Here is an 18,434-nt window from a genome sequence, read left to right as displayed (position 1 = left end):
CTCCTTGAACAGAACTTCACCCTGTTCTGATTAGAGATGGAAATTTCTGAGGTATTCTGGACTTCTTTAAGAGGTCTCAGCAGTTTAGTGGAATCAAAAATGGAAGTCATGGTCACTTAGGCATAAACATCAGTTAACCCTTTGACGTAATAAGATTTGTAAGGAAAATCTATCAGACCTTCATCCCTTTGAAAACATCCATAGCAAAACTATTTGCTAAAACATTCCCAGGCTTTAGCACCCTCCCATTCACAATAACTGCTATGAGCAGCTTTAGCATCCCTAATTTTGAGATGAGCAGCTGAACTCCAGGAGGCTTAGACCAATTCCTCCAGGATATCAGAGTGCCTCCAAACATTTGAGAGCCTAGGCCAAACTGACCCTCTAGAGGCCAGAATGAAGGATGGGAAGCAAAGCCTTAAATCCAAGGCCTTCATGCCTTAACTGTTGATCATAAACACAGCACCATCCTTGTCCTATAGAAAAGTTCCTCACCATAAATAATTCCACATTAGCAACACTTGTAGCTATTTGCTTTTGCTTTGCAGTCTCGCTGTTTTGTTATTATGTTGTACAGCCACTGCCGCCCTACTTTTCAGCCATATGTTGTCAGTCATATTTTTGCCTCTTGTTGCATTGCTGTCAGACTCTAACCTGTTTATGAGTCCCTGAAATGTGAAATTTTGGTCTTATTTAGTTTTCAGCTAACCCTGCTGCTTAGATTCAAGAATATCACATTTGTATACAGAGAGATTTATTTAAAACCCAATTGTGAGTTACACTGAGGAATCTTCAGCAAACCATGACAATAAATAATGAGAGGATGTTTGCCTGGAGGACTTCCCTAATGAGGTTTGGTCTTAGGCAGGCATTCTGTTTAGAAGTCAAATACTTTGTTCCTTGAGATTTTCATGTTTCTCCCTATCTAGCAGGGCTTTCTGTGAGGTTTCGGTAAAAACTGACCTTGGGGTCACTCATGATTACACATAACGCAAAAAGACACCAAGAACAGAGCTAGGGGAAAAATAATTTTATGTACAATTCCAATGTCTAATATTTTTTTATTTTTAAACAAAAAAATCTTATCAAGATAGCAGCTTCTTGGAAGTAGGCATAGACAAATGTGCTTAAAAGGAGACTATAGATAGCTGTGAATTAGAAAATATTATTGTTGCCCATATTTGTTCAGGGGAGGGTTTCTGCTCTGAGGTGCACCTCGTTGTATTGTTTGTCTTCTATAAGTTCTCTTCTCAAATGGATTTTCCTAAATGAACTCTCTCACTTTTGTAGCTGTGGCATTTGTGTTAGATCACCCTCCAAAAGCCACCTTCCTCTGCCAGTGCCAGCCTCACTCTCTGCTCCTTCATTGACACAGAGCCTCTGTGGTGACACGGGGTTGTGGCAGCCACGTGGGGGAACACTCTACCAGTTGAAACTGTCCTCTCTCTGTAAGGTACACAGAAACACAGTTTTCCAGCATGGTGTTTTGGACACTCTGTCATAAGGAGTGATAGGCAATAGTAGTGGAGGTATTGTGAATACACCAGTGATGTGTATATCATGCGCGTGAAGGAAGAAAATCTGTAGGGAATGTTGTAACAGATTTTTATGTTTGAGGGAGATGGGTTCACTTCTACTGATGGTCAGTGAAACCCGTGGTATTCTCCATCACAAGCCTGTAGGTGACTTTCACATCTGTTAAATGTGGTGTAATATATCCTTGTAGGTTTACTTAATGATGGTCACAAAGAGAGGGAAGCGCTTTATTACTTGAACACAGAGACACAAATGTACTTACCCAGAAACCCAGGGTCCTGAGTCAGTTCATTGGGCATGGAGAGTTATTTATTGGATGTTTCTTGGATCTTTCAGAGTAAATGGACTACATCCAGGTAGTGGGATAGGTAAGTCAACAGACTTAAGGATTCTCCTATGGACAAATCCCTACCAATCTTTAAAGGTCGTCAGAATGTGTGTGTGGCAGACCACAGTTACCAGGAAGTAAAATATATGCCAAAAAATTCTGGTTGGATCTTTCAAGCTGAAATTCTGAATAAATATCCAGGATGAAGTCTTCTTCCCTAGGTATTATCTCTGCTCATTAATAGTTCATTCTCATACTGGGAAGAGCTCTCCTTAAAGTAGAGCAAAAGTGAAAAGTATTATTGTCAGACTCCTAAATTAATAAAGCAACCCAACCATGTACATAGAGCAATAAGCAGCACATCCTCAGGTTGCAGAGATGCACAATGGGAAAATCTATCCATTTGCCTCAGCTGCACATCTGGTAGCCCTTAGGCAGAAGGTGGGTTTGAAAGGCATCTAACCAGGAGCTGCACACAAAGCCTGGTTCCTCAGGTAGTGCAAAGTTCAGCAGCCAAGTTAAAAAAAATGCAGGACTCCTTTCCTCCTTGCCTCCGGCAACATCTGCTTGTGTGACAAAGCAAAAGCTCAGTAGTTCTGCACTTCAAATACTAGTTTGATGTCTGACTTATAATCAAAGTGCTCAGTAACACCGTGCTTTGCACTTACCCAACTGTTTTAATCTTTCACAGTGCAAGCAACTTGATAATGTAATAAAAAAAAGATTGACAGAGGATGTAGCAAGCTTAACATATCACTCCAATTCCTCTACTGAGAAGTGATGGATACTTCAAGTGAAGAATTCCCCTAGCGGCTTCCTTGTTCCCAGGCATCTTTCTAGATGAACTTTTCCAATGGTAAAATCATTACAAAGCAGAATGCAATCTCTCTAAGGGCCAACTTGGAAGCCCAGTCTAATATACAGAGCCATAATGCAGTAATGAATCCTATAGGCAAAACTAGAGGACTTTTTGTGAATGGCTTAGTGAGGTGAAGAAATGGGAGAAAATATTGGATTAAGAGTTAGGTCAGAGTGTTATGTTTGACCACCTTATAATTTGGGATGTTACAAACCAAGATCTCTCCAAAAGATAGAGACTAAACTCTGAAATGAGAAATGCTTAAAGTCTCAAAATGTGAGCTCCCATCAATGTTCCATTTCTCAAAATGAAAAGGCAGATCTGAGAACACTGGTGTTCAGGTATCTCTGGTATTCAAATCTTGATCTGGATTCAAATTTTACTTCTCAGTGGCAGCTGCAGTATTTTCAGCTTCCATTCCTTCCGAGATTGTTGCAGGGTGCATAATTCACCAGTTATGTGGTGAAAGACGCTGTGAAAAAAGGCTCTTCCCAGCCACACTGCAGCTACATCAGACCCTCTGAGGAGCAACAAAATAATGCTTTAGCACACCTCAGCCAGAGGAAAGCAGTGGGAATTCAGGCTGATATCATCCCCTCTGAGATGGCTTATTGGGAATTTTTATATGCAAAACTAGAAAAAAATCTGGCCCATCAGAAAATAAAACTCAGTGCTTGCTACCAGGATAGGAAATAGTGAGAAAAAGAAATCATAGTCAAAAATTATATTTTATTTCCAGCATGACAGAGAGGAAATCGTTATCTAAGTTATAGATTTACAGTGAGAGTTCAGCCAGCAGTATTCTATATAAAGTTTTGAAAATTAGAGACGCTTGGCTTCAACCTGTTTGGAAGATTACTTTGTGTTTAATAACGCAGTTTACGTAACAGAAGATAAAAGCTCGGTTTGCCTAGTTTGGAAAATAAAACTTAAGACATGTCTTGTTTAGGTTGGAATGAACCCATTAGTCATAGATGTAACTAACCATAGTGACAGTTCAGGACAATGAAATCATCATATTGGTTTTTTGTCTTTGTGCTCAAATTAATATGGAAAAAAATCAGTTTTCAATTTACTATTAATTGACTTCTCGCAAGTACTAAAAGTTTTGTGTCTGTAATCAGAACATTTCTACTGTCCCTAAAAAGGAGATTATAACAGGATTCAGTGCCCTGCAATAAACCCTAAAGCAAACCCACCACAATTTTACTTGGCAACTGTACCGAACTACAAACTACAGCAAAGCTGTAGGCTGAGAAAAGCCTACTATTTACTAAAATTATACTAAATGAACATCAGGGCCCAATCCTTGAACGAAACATGTATAGTGCAGAAGTGATTTTCTTTTGAGAAGGTGTGATAAAATTGATGTGTTTTCCTTAAAAAAAATTAAATTTGAGGTCATGGAAAGAAAAAAAATTCTCTGAATACTTGACAGAAGTGGAGAAGATAGAAAGCAGAAAATACTGTAACTTTGGAACTACACCATAACCACTCCCAAAAAGCCTTTTGGGGTGAATGTCTGGGATGCTTGAACAATGTCAAAGTGGGCAGTGAGACAAGGAAGAATTAAAGGTGTTTGCTAGTGAACCATGGTGTTATCTGCAGGGACACAGGAGTCTGCCCACCCTCCCTCAGCGCCCTTTGATGCAGTAAGGAAGGGATGTCCCCCTGGGTTACCCACCAGCTGAAAGGACAGGCTTCAGAGCTGTTTTTAATCTTGTTCAAGTTGCTAATATTTCCTTCCTTTTTATGCAATAAATGTTGCACTGCTAGGAACAGTATGTGTCCCCTCCTGGTATTGCAGTAGTCATTATTAGGAAACAGCATATTTTTTATTTATATATATACACACAATATATAGAAAATGATATATTATTACTTATAAATTAATTACAATTCTATTATTTTATTTATATTTTACTTCTATATGCTATATATTTACATGCACATTTTATATATTTGCCTTATATATGTATTCTTATATTACTTACATGAATATCTACTGGCTGTGTTCTATGTTTATAGTATACAAATTGCTTTATAGAGTAGGTAAATATTATTATATGAAATAAATGAAGTGCATTTTCTCTTTTTATATGGTTAGTATATGTATAAAATGATAATACGAAAGCTTATAGGCCCTTTCCACCTATTTGGGTGGGCGGGGAGAGGAAGACAGATGTTAGGAATACTTTTAAAGATTTTTTTTATTGAGCTGGTAATAGCAGCTGCTGCTCTTTCCCAGCCTCAGGCTGGTGCCTGGAATGAGTGCTGGGGGTCTGGAGGGAAGGGTTTGAGGCTGCAAGTGATGCAGCAGCAGCAGCCACCTCCAAGCATCAAACTCGGGCTGTGCTCGCAGGGTCCCTGGTCGGTGGGTGATGGGGGCTGGCCAGTGGCTTTCAGCACAATTCAGCCTTGCCCCGGGCACTGCAGGCACCCACACACAATCCCAGGTGGGTGTCCTGTGGGAGCAGCCTCTTCCCGGGGTGCCAGCTCTGCCCCAGGAGATGGCTGTGCAGGGCAAACCACTTGCCTGGCGCTGTACTTGCCCGCACAGGACATGGCTAATAAGGAGCAGGCTTTTGATGTTGCAAAATTCTCCATCTGTTCCCAGTATTTCTAATTACGTGCATTAATCTGTGCCCCTCCAATGAGCCATAATTGGTAGGCAGTTGCCTCATTAATCATTCAGGTGCTGAGCCTCTCCATGCACAGCCGCGGCAGCTATGGCCAAGCACACGTAGCTGCATGGGCTTTGTATGTGGTACCATTGCAATTTTTGGAATTGTGGCGGATTCCAAGGACGTTTGCAGTTACTATAGCTCAAGGGCGTTTTAATATCCTGAAATGCCACAAGATGGCACTGACTGATTCCGAGGCCCCTCATCCCGGCTGGCCCCGCTGCCCGGGCAGTGGCTCTGCCATGGCCGCAGGCGCGTTTTGGGCTACTCCAGGCACTTTTTATGAACTAGCTGGTGGTCAACTGCACTCAGCTGTTCGTGGTTTGTTTTGATGTGGTTTGCTTTAAGCTGTGGCTATGAAATGCTATGACTCTGTGACAGTGACACGAAGCTTTTGGATTTAGACAGATTTGATTTTCCTATGTTATATTCAATGGCCGTTTGTCTGTTAAAGGCCTGAGCCAAACCATACAAACAGAAAATAAAGCCTAGGCTGCCTAAGTCCACCAAGAGCTGACATTTGTTATTTGTTGCTGAATTGAGTGAGTTCTTGCCAAAAGGCAGAATGCCGTAGTCCTGGGACACTCCCAGAGCTCAGCTGGAAGGTTCACTGCGTGGGTACCTGTAGCTCCGCAGATTCACGATGGGCCACCATGGCTGCTTCCTTACAGGCCTCTTCCTGCTGACCCACTCACGCTGGTGAGTCCAACACAGCTGCTCACTTTGCAATGTTTCATAAGCCCCTCCTGCACTTGAGCGTTAGACACTCATGTCTGGACTCTCCAGGTATCCCCAGCTGGTTCATAAACTCTCTTCTTCTTTTGCTATGATAGTAAAGTTTCATTCCCTGCTTTTGCCCAGACCATGCCTTTTAGGCTGGCTGTAGCATTCTGAAGGGTGCCGCAGGGGCTCAGTTGATTGATGAGTTGCAATAACTGCTTTTGAGTCCCTTTGTTGTGACACTGCTTTTGAGTTTCACCCATGTATAATGAATAGCCTAACAAACATAGCATATTATTTCATTCCTTTATTAAATCATTTATTACACTGCAAGTTCTTTAACTGAATCAAAAAAGTTTCTGGATACAACCAATTTACTGTCATCATGGTGTAACATATGGCTCTTACAAGGATTTCTTTTCAGCAAATCCATACGTTGCAGAACCTGCTCAAAACTAAAACAATATTTTTTTCATTTAACAAACTTGTAGTCAAATCTAATTTTTATTTTGCCTGGGAACTGAATTTTTTTTGGTTACTGAAAGGGAAGAAATTCTCTTTTAAGTGACCTTCTCATCTGTGAGAAGATACCCATTGGCCACATGTTAAAATACTACAAAAACTGTTCTTTAAAAATAGGATGAATCCCACACTTTTTCTAGGTTTAAATCAAACTTTTAGTCAAAAGAGAATACAGAAACAAAGAAAAAATAATACAGACAGTACAGACACAGAACAGATGTTTACATTTAAACATATGCCATTCAGCAGCTAAAAAAATAATTCAGACACCAACATATCAAAGGCATATTAGTGACATATGGTGTCTGACATGCTTCCACAAATGAATACATACGCTGGCTTTGATGACAACCATGCAAATTGTATCTTTCTACATGAACAGTTTATCAGGAAGAGTCGGATTTGTGCCTGCACACTAACACATAGTTTGGATTTCATGTGGAGGACACACCATGTTGTAACCATGCAGTATGTCAAATCAGGGTAACGTGTCAAATCATTCTCCCCCTTGTTTCCGTTGAGACCCAGAGTAAGACTTTAAAGCATGTGAGCCCCAGCAAGCAGCTCTGCTTGGCAATAAGGGCCAGCTGGCAGTTGTGCTGCTGCACGGGACTGCATTACAGCTCCAGGAAGAACTTCTGGGACAGCAACCCTGTCCCAAAAAGAAGGGTCAGGGCAGGGTACCCTCTAAAACAGCCAGATAGCGTAGTGGCAAATTTCAGCCAGGCACATCAGGTTGGTTATTTGTCCTCTGCAATGTAGATTTGCCCTGGTTCCTCAGCATCTCTGAGAGTACAAAACCCAAGCACTGTCTCCCATCAGTTGTTGCAACACAGTCATCATTTGGTGCATTTGATAAAACCATTCCACACCACGTTACTTATGACAAAACAGGACCCTGGGAACAGCAGAGCCCAGCACTGCTGCTGCTGCTGAGCTGTTCTCCCAGAGACAGGCAAGCAGATTGAATTGGACACAGTGCACTTTCACACTGAGGGCTCATCTCCTTGGCATATGGTTGGCAGTTCCAGCACATGGGAGGTTATTATTTCACCATAGGAGAAATAAGTGTTAAAGCTTATTATGGGGAATGGTGAGGCTCACATGGGGCCACATGTCAAGGTCCTTGAGTCCTGTCTATACTTCAGCCGGTTTCAGTGGAAAAAGCATCATTTCAGGTGCTGGTAGAGTTATGCTGGCCAACATTTGAGGTCCAACTCAGAGACTCTCAAAGGCACCTGGGGTCAGATGTAGGGTTAAGGGAACTTTTAAGATTTTAGCTTTAGAACTCCATGGCTCAATTTTGCCTATGTTCCTTTCTAGAAAGTTGTCAGGGGATAGTTGTTCAGCTCAGAGCCTGTAAAAGCAAGAACAGAATAAGGAAAGGTCATACTGAAGTTTACACAAATAGAAGCTGAGGAAGGTCAGGCTGTTGAGAGAGGCTTTACTGTGCCACGTATCTAAATAAACAAGGACAAAGAAAACCAACAAAACCCTCCCACTTAGAGCTAAATTAGCTCTGTAGTTCTCCCCAAAACAGCTCCAGTTCCAACACTGATTTCAGTGGCCAGTACCCTAAACAAATATTTTTCTCCATTAAGTAGCTAATGTATTTCTTCATCAGAATATCCTTGAGTCTATCAATTCATCATTTTAAACAATTGCCATACAACCATGAGTACTAAATAAGGAGAAATGCCAAAGTGTTATTCCTTCCCTGGCTATGTTTAGAGCCTAACAGGGTACATGTGCTGGTCCCACTGATGCCTGCACAAGGCTTTCAGCTCACGGCTGGCTCACATGCTGTCACTTTAGAGCTCAGAGAGCAAGCTGTCTTCCCTCCCTGGGGACAAGAGTACATCTGTTCTTCGAGCCAAGGTGCTGAAGACAGGCAGCAGCTCACCAGTGTTCAGCATAAAAATGCCAAGCAACTTGGGCTAGCCTTAAGTTGCAGGTTTGATTGCAAGAGCTCTGCCTTGATGTTTTCTGTACTTCTGCTCCCAAGCTCACTGCCCTTAAATAAAAATACTGTTAGTGTTTATAGAATTTCCAGTTTATCAGTCTCTCCTGTGTGTTCTCTCTGGTATAGAAAAGTGGGGGGGAGGGAAATGCAATATATTGTCTTCTAGTCACTAGTTGGGCCTCCTTTAAGGACCTTGTAAGACATTTTTTGTGTATTGTTTCCCTGCATATGTGAGCAGCTTTACTACTTCATCCCCCTTAGGACCACTTAACAACATCAGCAAAGCAATTAAGTGTAGTTTTCAGGAAAATGCCAGAGGCATTACACTGTCTGGATGGGAGTCTCAACCCAATTATTTTCAGCTAGTTGTGAACTGTGGAAAGTGGACTTTACTTCATTATAACTTCAGTTCCCACTGATTAAAAGTCTAGTGTGTTACAGACGGTAAGGAAAAATGAAACAATTAAACTTTCCATCAATAAAATTGCTGCATATTCTTCAACATAAGGGTTTACTTCTCTCCAGAGAAGTGATTAAAATGAACTGATTGAACTATAATTTGATTGACTGAAGAGTTGCAATCCATTGCACTAAAGCTTAAATTCCATCTTATTGCTCTATTTAGCTCTGAATATAAAAAATTACTGGTGGTCTTGCAAAGCCCTTATGCAGCCCTCCAGCTGAAATTTCTTGTAGCTCACAGGCTGCAGCAGGTTCTGTTCTTTCATTGCTGTGTCTGCATGATTCACAATGGATTGATGTTGAGAAAGACACGATGACACCTAAGAAATTATATTAATACAGCTTTAGACAAAATAGAAAGATAGGAAGACAATATATTATCAGGTATCTTCTACCTAGTACATAATCATTTGGGGATTCTAAACACAATCACAGAAAAAGTGAACCCCAGAGACCGGAGAGATTAATTGTCAGGTTATATACAGTTGTTGCAGCAAAAATTAGCATATTCCTCTGATGAAAAATGCAGCTGTGATGCTCCTTCTTGCTGCAGACCTGTCTTCAGGAAGGTGTGAGGCTGCCAGATGCAGAGGTTTGTAGGTGTGCACACATATGGGTGACTCCTTCCGCCCAGGGGATCCCAGAGTGGCACACTGCATCTGGTCTCGAGTGTAAGCTGTGCTGGCTGTGAATTAAGATGCCTGAGTTCCAGTGCAAACACTGTTTCTTGGGACTCAGGACAAGTTTTTATGGTTTGCTTAGATGACGAGGGCTTTGTCTCCACAGATGCAGAATTCTGCTGCCAGAGCCAGGGGCTCCTATTGCACTGTGAGGGCTAATGAACACCAGCTAAGAAATGATGAACTGCTTGCTTCTGTCAGCAGGCTACTATGACATTCTGGTCTAGGAAATAGCCAGAATATCATTCTCCCTCTGAAACTTCAGCTGAAATGCCACTTCCTGTTATGAGGTTGCCCCTCTGTTGTATGACACCTGCTTTCTCTACTGCCAGCATGCATTTTGAAATAAAACACAGTATTTGACCCATAGTAACATTGAGTAAGAATATAATATTGCATTAAGTCACAGCAAGAACACCTTATATTGGTAATTAAATGTATCAGGCTGGGTAAGATGTATGGCTAAAGATGGGCAACAGCTGGATTAAATACTTAATGCACTTTCTCTGATAGCTCAAACTCTGAATGAATTCAATATGTTTTCCCACTAAGATCACCAAGAACCAGGTTATGTACTCCTTGATAATATTTACTACTGAGCTCAGTTTGCTGTGGAGCTTTGAACTTCTGGCTGTGCTGATCTACGAGGCTGGCTCATAACTAATCAGGCCATGTGTGTGATTTGTGCCAACTTCAACCCTTGCATATTGCCAATCCCAGTTTTACAGCGATATCTGACCACAGTCAAGGTCTATTAATCCACTAAGTTCTTTGTTCTTAATGTTTACACATAGGACATACCACAATTCTTCCCATTTGTCAGCCAAAAGCTACCATAACTGTACTGGAGTCAGTGAGGCAGTATTGATCTGAAAAAATGCTGCCTCCATCCAATTTAGAAGGAACACTTTTGACAAATTATATTTGGCACTTAATGATTGTCTTGCATTATTGGCCTTTTCCTTTGTTTCCCCTTTCCTTTTGATTACCAATTACTACAAAAGTTATCCTCTACTCTGCCTCACCAGAGGTAACTTTGAATAAAGCTGTGCAGCAACAGGAGCCTTTTAAAGGGAGTCAAGGGCAAATACAGAACCACAAATTTGTAGGTATGGCTGGAGGCTGCAGAACGTTTGCTACCTTCCCTGAGCCGAGCTTTATGTACACACAGCAGAGGCATATAGGGCTCCAAACAGCTTAAATGCCTGCTTAATGCCTATTTAATCTTTCAGTTCTTACACAGACAGATAAATTCTCTCAGTTATAAGACCTTTGCATCAAAGTTGAAGCAGAAGGTGCTGTGTTTGAAGTAATTTGTATCTTATTTTCTTGCAGGACAAGAAGATGACAAAAAGATCCCCAAGTGTGAAACTAGCCTTTAGACTTCTATAATTCCAGCATGAGAAAGTGGCAGGGATCTTGCAAAGCATTTATTCTTCTCTAGCAGCACTCCTACATCCAAGGCAGCAAGCAGAGCATAGGAAGGGCTTTTTGTCACACTGACACGAGTCACAAGAAATCTGGGCAGTGTGCAAACAACAAGAGCAGGGCAGGACCTTCTTCCAAGCCCAGCCTGCGCTGGCACATGAAGGAAGAGGCACAGACATCTGGTGACCCAAGCAATTGCTTAATGTGGTTCCCCAGAGAAGTGTCAGCAGGAACTGGCAAACAGTTCCACCAGACCATTCACGGAAAAAGTGAAGAATGATTCAAGCTGGACCTGTTTTCTGTGCCCATGGGCCTCCTGGCAGATGCACAGGAATAATCATAACTACCAAAAAGAACATCACTGTGCTATGGATTCTGCAAATCACAGATGTGACTCCTCTCTCCTTACCCTGTTATGGAGAGGCAAAAATTTTCTATGTTTCAACAAGAAGTTGAAATACATAATCTCCAATTACACAAATATACAAAAACGTATTTGCCAGCAGATTTGTGTTTGGAAAAACACAGCACTTTATTTACACAGATACCATAACTCCCTATTTTTCAGGAAATGCGATTACTGCAATTTCTTCATTAGGGAAGAGTTTCACTATTTAAGAAAATGTTATTTCAGAGGCGTGGTGTTATCTGTTTATTCCACTCTCTTAACACATTCAAAACATAAGCAAACACTTGAATGCTTTCCTCCTAGCAACCAAGGTCTCTCACATCAGAAAAGCAGCATACTTGTCTTTTTCTGTACCTTGTATTGAGCCAAATTTCTAGTATGCAACCCTTTGGCCATTCAATATCCACCAAATTCCTGGAACATAAATTTAGGTGAAAGTCTAAACCAGTGACTATGGTCACAGGACAAGATTTTCGGACTTTTGTGTATCCCTTACATCCGCTGATGGAAATATTGCAAAATTAATTTCAGGAACTAAGCTTCTTTACATTTACTAATCTGCTGCATGACTTAACTTTTCAAATTATCAGCAGCTTTTACAAAATGCTATTTTTCTGCAATTCCCACTACGGTGAGTATAAAACACGGATACTGAATATTGCCTTGGGATCTTGCTCTGTCTTTCAAGGCTGGATAATGGTGCTGTTTTTACTGAATATATATGGGGGTTTTCAGATCTCTTAAAATCTGTGCAGGATATTAGGCACCAAAAAACCCCAAACAAACCAGCAAATACACTATCAGAATCCTCTCCTTGTCTACATCCTTCTTTCCTTACCTAAGGGTAACTTCTCCTTATTTTTTTCTTTTCTTAGGTAAGGGGGACTTATGGTCTCCTTGCTAACTCTTCAGGAAAAACAGAGGAGCAACTGGGAAACCTGTCTTCCAAGGAAAAGATGAAAGCTATAGCTAAGTGAGGAGATGTGTCCTTCTCAACACTGACAGTGTGGTCAAAGAGACAGCTCCCCCTGACTTTTCCCTGAAGAGTTCACAGACAACTGTCCAGAAGAGCGCCCGGTCTCCCCGGCGTTTCTGTTAACAGCAGGATTCACTGCAGCACTCTGGACTGCTGCTGCCGTGTCATTCCAGTGCCTCTGGGGTCAGCTGAGTGCATTAAATTAACACTGTTCCCAGGCAAAGCAAAATGTCTGGCAACAGGATGGTGCAGCATAATAATGGGATAGGAGGGGTAGATGCACACGAAAATATGAAATGATTGGAAGGAGTGGGGAGCGATGATGTGGTTCTGACCGACGTGACTTAGTGCCAAATGTGCATTATCACACAGATCTCCCAGCAGATTATATGTCTCTTCACCACCACTTAACATTTTTATAGCTTATTTCAGTATTTTTGCATTTGTTCCACCTGTTATAATTTATTTATGAGTTTAAGATTATTAAAAATTTGAAGCTTCATTACAAACTATCCTGGGGGAATCTCACCTGCCTCATGCTATTACATTATTATTACCAAGTGTCTAATTTATATTTAGCCAAACATCAATTGAACATCAATAAAATAATAATGAATGAATAAGCTATAGCTTCCTAGAAATACTAGTAGCTTAAGTGTGTAAGCAAAGGCAGTTCCCTGTCTGTGGGTCAGCTATCAAATCTCTCTGAGACTATTTGACAGAACCATTTAGTATTTAGAATATGATAATAAGCCATAAAAATAGTTAATTGCTATGTTCTTCAGCTAATTCTTGTGATAACTATGACCCATACCAACCTGTGAACCTGAGCTGAGAAGCAACCCAGAGTTCCATGTAAGACAGTCATTTCCAAACACTGTAAGTACCTAAGGGACTCCATGTTTCCACAAAATGAAATGACAAAAGAATTTCGGCTTGGGTAAATGCTTAATTTTTCGCTTGAACACGACCTCTTAGACTGAAATTATTTATTTTTCTACCCAGGCAAATCAAAATAAATCTTTTTTTTTTTTTTTTAATTAACTTAAACATCTGCCTATGAACATTGAAATAGCATAGTTCAACATTGCTGGTTGGGTGTTCTGTTTTAACAAAATATCGACCCAAAAAACAGGCTTTGGCAAATACTTCTCTGCAGACAGAAGTGGCATTATTTCAGCCGGGGGAATTTCAGTAAAGACCCTAGTCCTATTCCACCCTATGGCTCCACAGTGATTGTCATCTCTAATTAGTGATGAAGATCACTAATTGGGGACTACTTCCATGTACACTTCCTAGGTTTATATGTTTTCCCCTTCCTCTGCTAAGCCTCAAGAGCCGAAGTTTTCATTCTGGATCTTTTGATCTCTTCTTCAATTTCCTACTGTGTACTCTCCTTTATGGTTCAAATTTTATCAGGGATTGAAGAAGCGCCCTAGATGCAAAAGATAACCGTGTTGTCAGTATTCTTCTCTGTCCCAGTCCACGAAGAATCACTTAACCCTGTTCTTCAAAATGATCCCACTGAAGTCAGTGGAACTGTCTCAGCCCCTCACTTCAGCACTATCTACATGAGGGCTCTAAATACCCATCTGTGGAACTGAAGCCAAAAGACAGTATTATCCTTCTATGACAGTCTGATATTTTTTAATATTCACTGACTCTCCTTTCCTTTTCATCTACAACACATTTGTCTTTTTTAACTGCTTGGGTCCACTCTAGCTATCTGTATTATGCAAGCAAAGATTATAAGGCCAAATGTCCTCAGGCATGCAGCATGGGCTCATTCAAAATTACAATCCCATTTGAAACCTCAATGCCACTTGGGATCTTGAGAAGTCCACCAAGAATTGCTGTTCAAGTCTAACATAAAGAGGTTCCAGTTCAACATTTAAAGTTCTATTAAGATCTAAAGGGGCCATCAGACATTCTGATCTGATCTCTTAGCTGAGATTTTTTTACTCAGTTACTTCTACATCAATCCCCACAACTCCTGTTTGAGTAAAACACATCCTATTGAAATACTTCCAGTGTTAAAAGGAAAATCCATCATCTCGGTGGTTTACACTAGCATTTATTATCCCACCCATTTATTACCACACTTCTTCTCAAATTGAACTTGTCAGGCTGTCACTCCCACTCACTGACTTGTCCTTCCCTCCATGCAAGGCTTTGTCAGCCCATGTTTTGGTCTCAGGGGTGCTGGTACAACACAACCTGAATGAGCTGGACTCAAAGGTATGGGCAGTTCCACCACTCAAAAACGTGCAAGCCATTGCATGCTTATGTTCCATCCTTGGCAAGTCCTTTTATCATGAAGAATTCATCAAAGTTCAGAATCAAGGATATCTTCTCTGTTCTTCCTGGGCAGACCCAAATACACTCCTTTTTGGGTACTCTTATAGGGAGTACTTTTTGAGTACTCTCATAGGGAATTGATGACTAGTGTAACAAAAGAGCACCTTCCCACACCTCTGAGGGATGGTTCTAATTTTTGAGCAACCCACTTACTGGATTTCACATTTTATGCCATATAACCACAGGCAAATTTTGAAAAAAAAAATGCCACTCACCTCTCTTTTTAAAAATCTTTCACCATGGACTGGTTTCACTGCTCTCATTCAATCAAACCACTCACGGACTTGGACAGATCTTTCTCATGAGTAAGAAAGAATAAAGGTCATCCATTTCTGGATGTGCTTTGCAATGGATCCTGTGAAAATCAAGATAAATAATGTACACTAATTCATCTTTAGTGAGCACAAAAATAGTCCCCCAGAGTGATAGCTATGGGTTTGTCTCCAGTGAGAGATGTATAACCCCTTCTGTAAACACGACAATGAGTAACGATCAGCCTCTTACTCCTTTCTTATTCTCTAGTGTGGCAGACCCTTCATTACAGCTATTACATTAATAATGGCTTCAGAGAAACCTACATGGCTGAAGCTGCATTCTCCTCTGGACATCAACACCAGTATTAAAACCCTGCCTGGGAAAACTCTTCAGAAACCTCTGCTGATGTTCACCCCAACCAAGGAATGTTCTGTTCTAGATGGAAAGCACTTACCTTCAGCTCACTGCCTCCTACCCCTGGATGATCAGGCAGCCTGCAAAAAATGATACACCATTGAAAAGGGAAAGATTTACACTTGAAAATATTGAGAGAAAAGAAAACTCCACCTCTCACATTAAGCTCTGAAAAACTACTAAAGATTTTGGGTATCTTACCCAGACCTCTAGATCCTGCAGGGTTTGCCCATCTTTAATCAGCCCCTGACTGATGGTGCTTGCAACAAAACAATGCAAAGCAATAGCACAAATTATGATAGTGTAACAGAAAATTGAACTAGAAACCCCCACTAAGGCACTGTATCACCAGCATCTATCACTGCACCAGAGCATCAAGATTTTAATTCTGTATGTGTGGCATTTATGGGCACCCTTCAGGTATAAACCTGCTTCTAGAGTCAGCGAGGAAGGAGGTCTACACAAGCCCCCAGTGAGGGGGCAACAGGGCAGAATCAAGATTCAGGTTTGCACTAAACAATAAATAATTCACAAACTCTCTACTTGTAGGTAACATGTAATTTTTATATAGCAATTACTAGAAAATTAATGTAACTGCCTCTCAAGAGAATTACTAGAAAACACTGTTGTCCTGTGCAGGTATGCACATGCAAGCTAAGTCTATGTAACAGGTGATGACACATCTTATGATAAATTATTTGGTTTAAACTTGTTTTGGAATATGTAGCAACTTATTGATAGACAACATCTTACAACATTGTCTATGTAGAAAGTAATGCCTGGCAAATTATCAATTCTTAATAAAGTTCTGTGCTTCTAGGTATTACTGTTGATGCTGTTCTTGATTTAGATTCAACTAATTTTTGTCTAGACTCAGCACTGTGGCTCATCCATGTTTCTCCATCTCCCTGAGGATTTGGAAATACAAATTCTGACTTGATGAGCCTATTAAAAAATTAAGAAATGCATATGCAGCACTGCCCTTGTCTATCCATGAAACTAACACTGATTCAGGATGCTAGAAAGATACATATGTGTACTAAAAGCCCTGGCTCCAAGATGAACACTGTGTTACCTACAAGCAAGTTATACTGTCCTAAAACAACACTGTCAAGGTGCACTACCACACTTGAGTAAGCCTGGATGTGCCATGAAGGAAAAGAATTTTCAGACAAACCCATCTGTAAAGGTAAGTTTCTTCAGAATTTCACAGCCACATGGTGCAAAAATAATCTGCAAAAATAAGCAGATTTATACAGCTCTCTGCCAAAACTTAAGACTGTTCCATACCTCTATAACAATCACATGTCAATTGTCAAGAGTTGCTGTAAGCAATTATGATCTACAAAGACACAGTTCTCAGTTATAACCTTATCAGTAACATTCCTTTGTGAATGTTTCCCCTTCCAAATATCTTTTAATGAACACCATATCTAGTACTCTGTAAACCATGATCCTCAGATGTGGGAGCTTTGCATTTTCCACTCATTTAGTCAACTCTGGGCATTGCTAAAGATCAGTCTCATGTAATTCTGAGTTCGAAAATATCTTCTGAAAAAGGAAAAACTATTTATGATCCTTTTTTCAGTTTAAATCCTCTATAATATTTTTGATGAAGCTTTTTGACTTCAAAAACCCACATTTTAAACAAAGGTCTGATAAAACCCCTCTGATTTGCCACAGAAATTGATCTTCTGCTGTCCACTTCCATTCTTAATGAAACAGACAATTCAGAAACCTACAGGAACATGCTTTATTGATTCATTCACAAGTCACTAAAGCCTATGTTCCCTCCAATAAACCTAACCACATAGTGTTTCTCATGCACTGAATTGCAGGGAAGAAAGATGACCCCAGATCTGTTCTGCTGGAAGTCTAGTGAGACTAAAACACGCCCAATAAATGTAAACAGGGCACACCACTAAGCTAATGCCACTAAGCTAATGGCAAATGTGTGTGGGAGACAGACACTTATATTTCCTCTTTATTATTACTTCAGCTGAGCCTCTGCTTTCTTGTAATTTATTTAGCCAGGGCAGCTGTGCCCAGATGCATACCTGTTTCTTCACGAAGGTCTTTGTTTTTCTCAATTTTGTGGATGGATTAAACAAAGCAGGAGGAGGCCAACCTACATGAGTGAGGTCACCCAGTGACCTGTAATCTGCACTGCAGCAGATGCCCGAATTCTTCCAGGTTCAACACCTAATTTGGCATAAACCTGGAGTGTAGCTGCACTGCTCTGGATATTTTATAAATATGTCTTTCAATAATCTCCCTCCCTTCTTATGAAAGCAATAAGAAGCAGTGAGAACAGCAGAGCCTATATTGGATGAGCTTTCCTATTAAACTCCTCTCATGCATCTCAGCTGTGACCCATAGTAATCTGGGTAATCAAATAAGCCTGAATGCCCTGTAAGAACCTACGATGGTTCATTGTCTACCTGCAAGATAGAAGTACAAGAGAGCAGCTAGATACCAGGTATCAGACAGCAGTCAGAACAAGAGTGAACTTAAAAAATAGATGTTAGAAAACACAGGAAAACACATTATCATGAAAATATGCTTTGCACAGTCCTACTGGTACTTTCAAGTACCACCAATTCAACATTCATTTCCAATTCAAAACATTGCATCTACTTGTCCTGCTTAAGGGAATATGCTACACTCAGATTCAGTATCAGGTTTTATGGTAACTACAGTTAATCCAACTATTCCAGTAGGAATACCTTGAAGTATGGCATTTTTTCAGGTTCACCCACGCTTTACCAGAAATCCAAACAGTCTTTTGCCTTCTACCTTATGACACAATAGTTTTAAGGGAGCCCATTTCTCTTATATAA

General features: G+C 40.5%; 1 long non-coding RNA gene across 1 annotated transcript in view; it reads left to right on the top strand.

The window, feature by feature from the left end:
- Nucleotides 1-15,142, top strand: part of LOC125332153 — a 127,278-nt gene extending 112,136 nt beyond the window's left edge. Inside the window, exon 3 of the long non-coding RNA XR_007206373.1 lies at nt 12,467-15,142. This is a non-coding gene — a long non-coding RNA (uncharacterized LOC125332153). The remainder of the gene's footprint in view (nt 1-12,466) is intronic.
- The last annotated feature ends 3,292 nt before the right edge of the window (nt 15,143-18,434 follow it).

This window comes from Corvus hawaiiensis, chromosome 12 (genome assembly GCF_020740725.1).
Source record: "Corvus hawaiiensis isolate bCorHaw1 chromosome 12, bCorHaw1.pri.cur, whole genome shotgun sequence".
Lineage (NCBI taxonomy): Eukaryota > Metazoa > Chordata > Aves > Passeriformes > Corvidae > Corvus > Corvus hawaiiensis.
The sequence above is the reverse complement of the archived record's forward strand: the minus strand, read 5'-3'. Positions and strand labels throughout refer to the sequence as shown.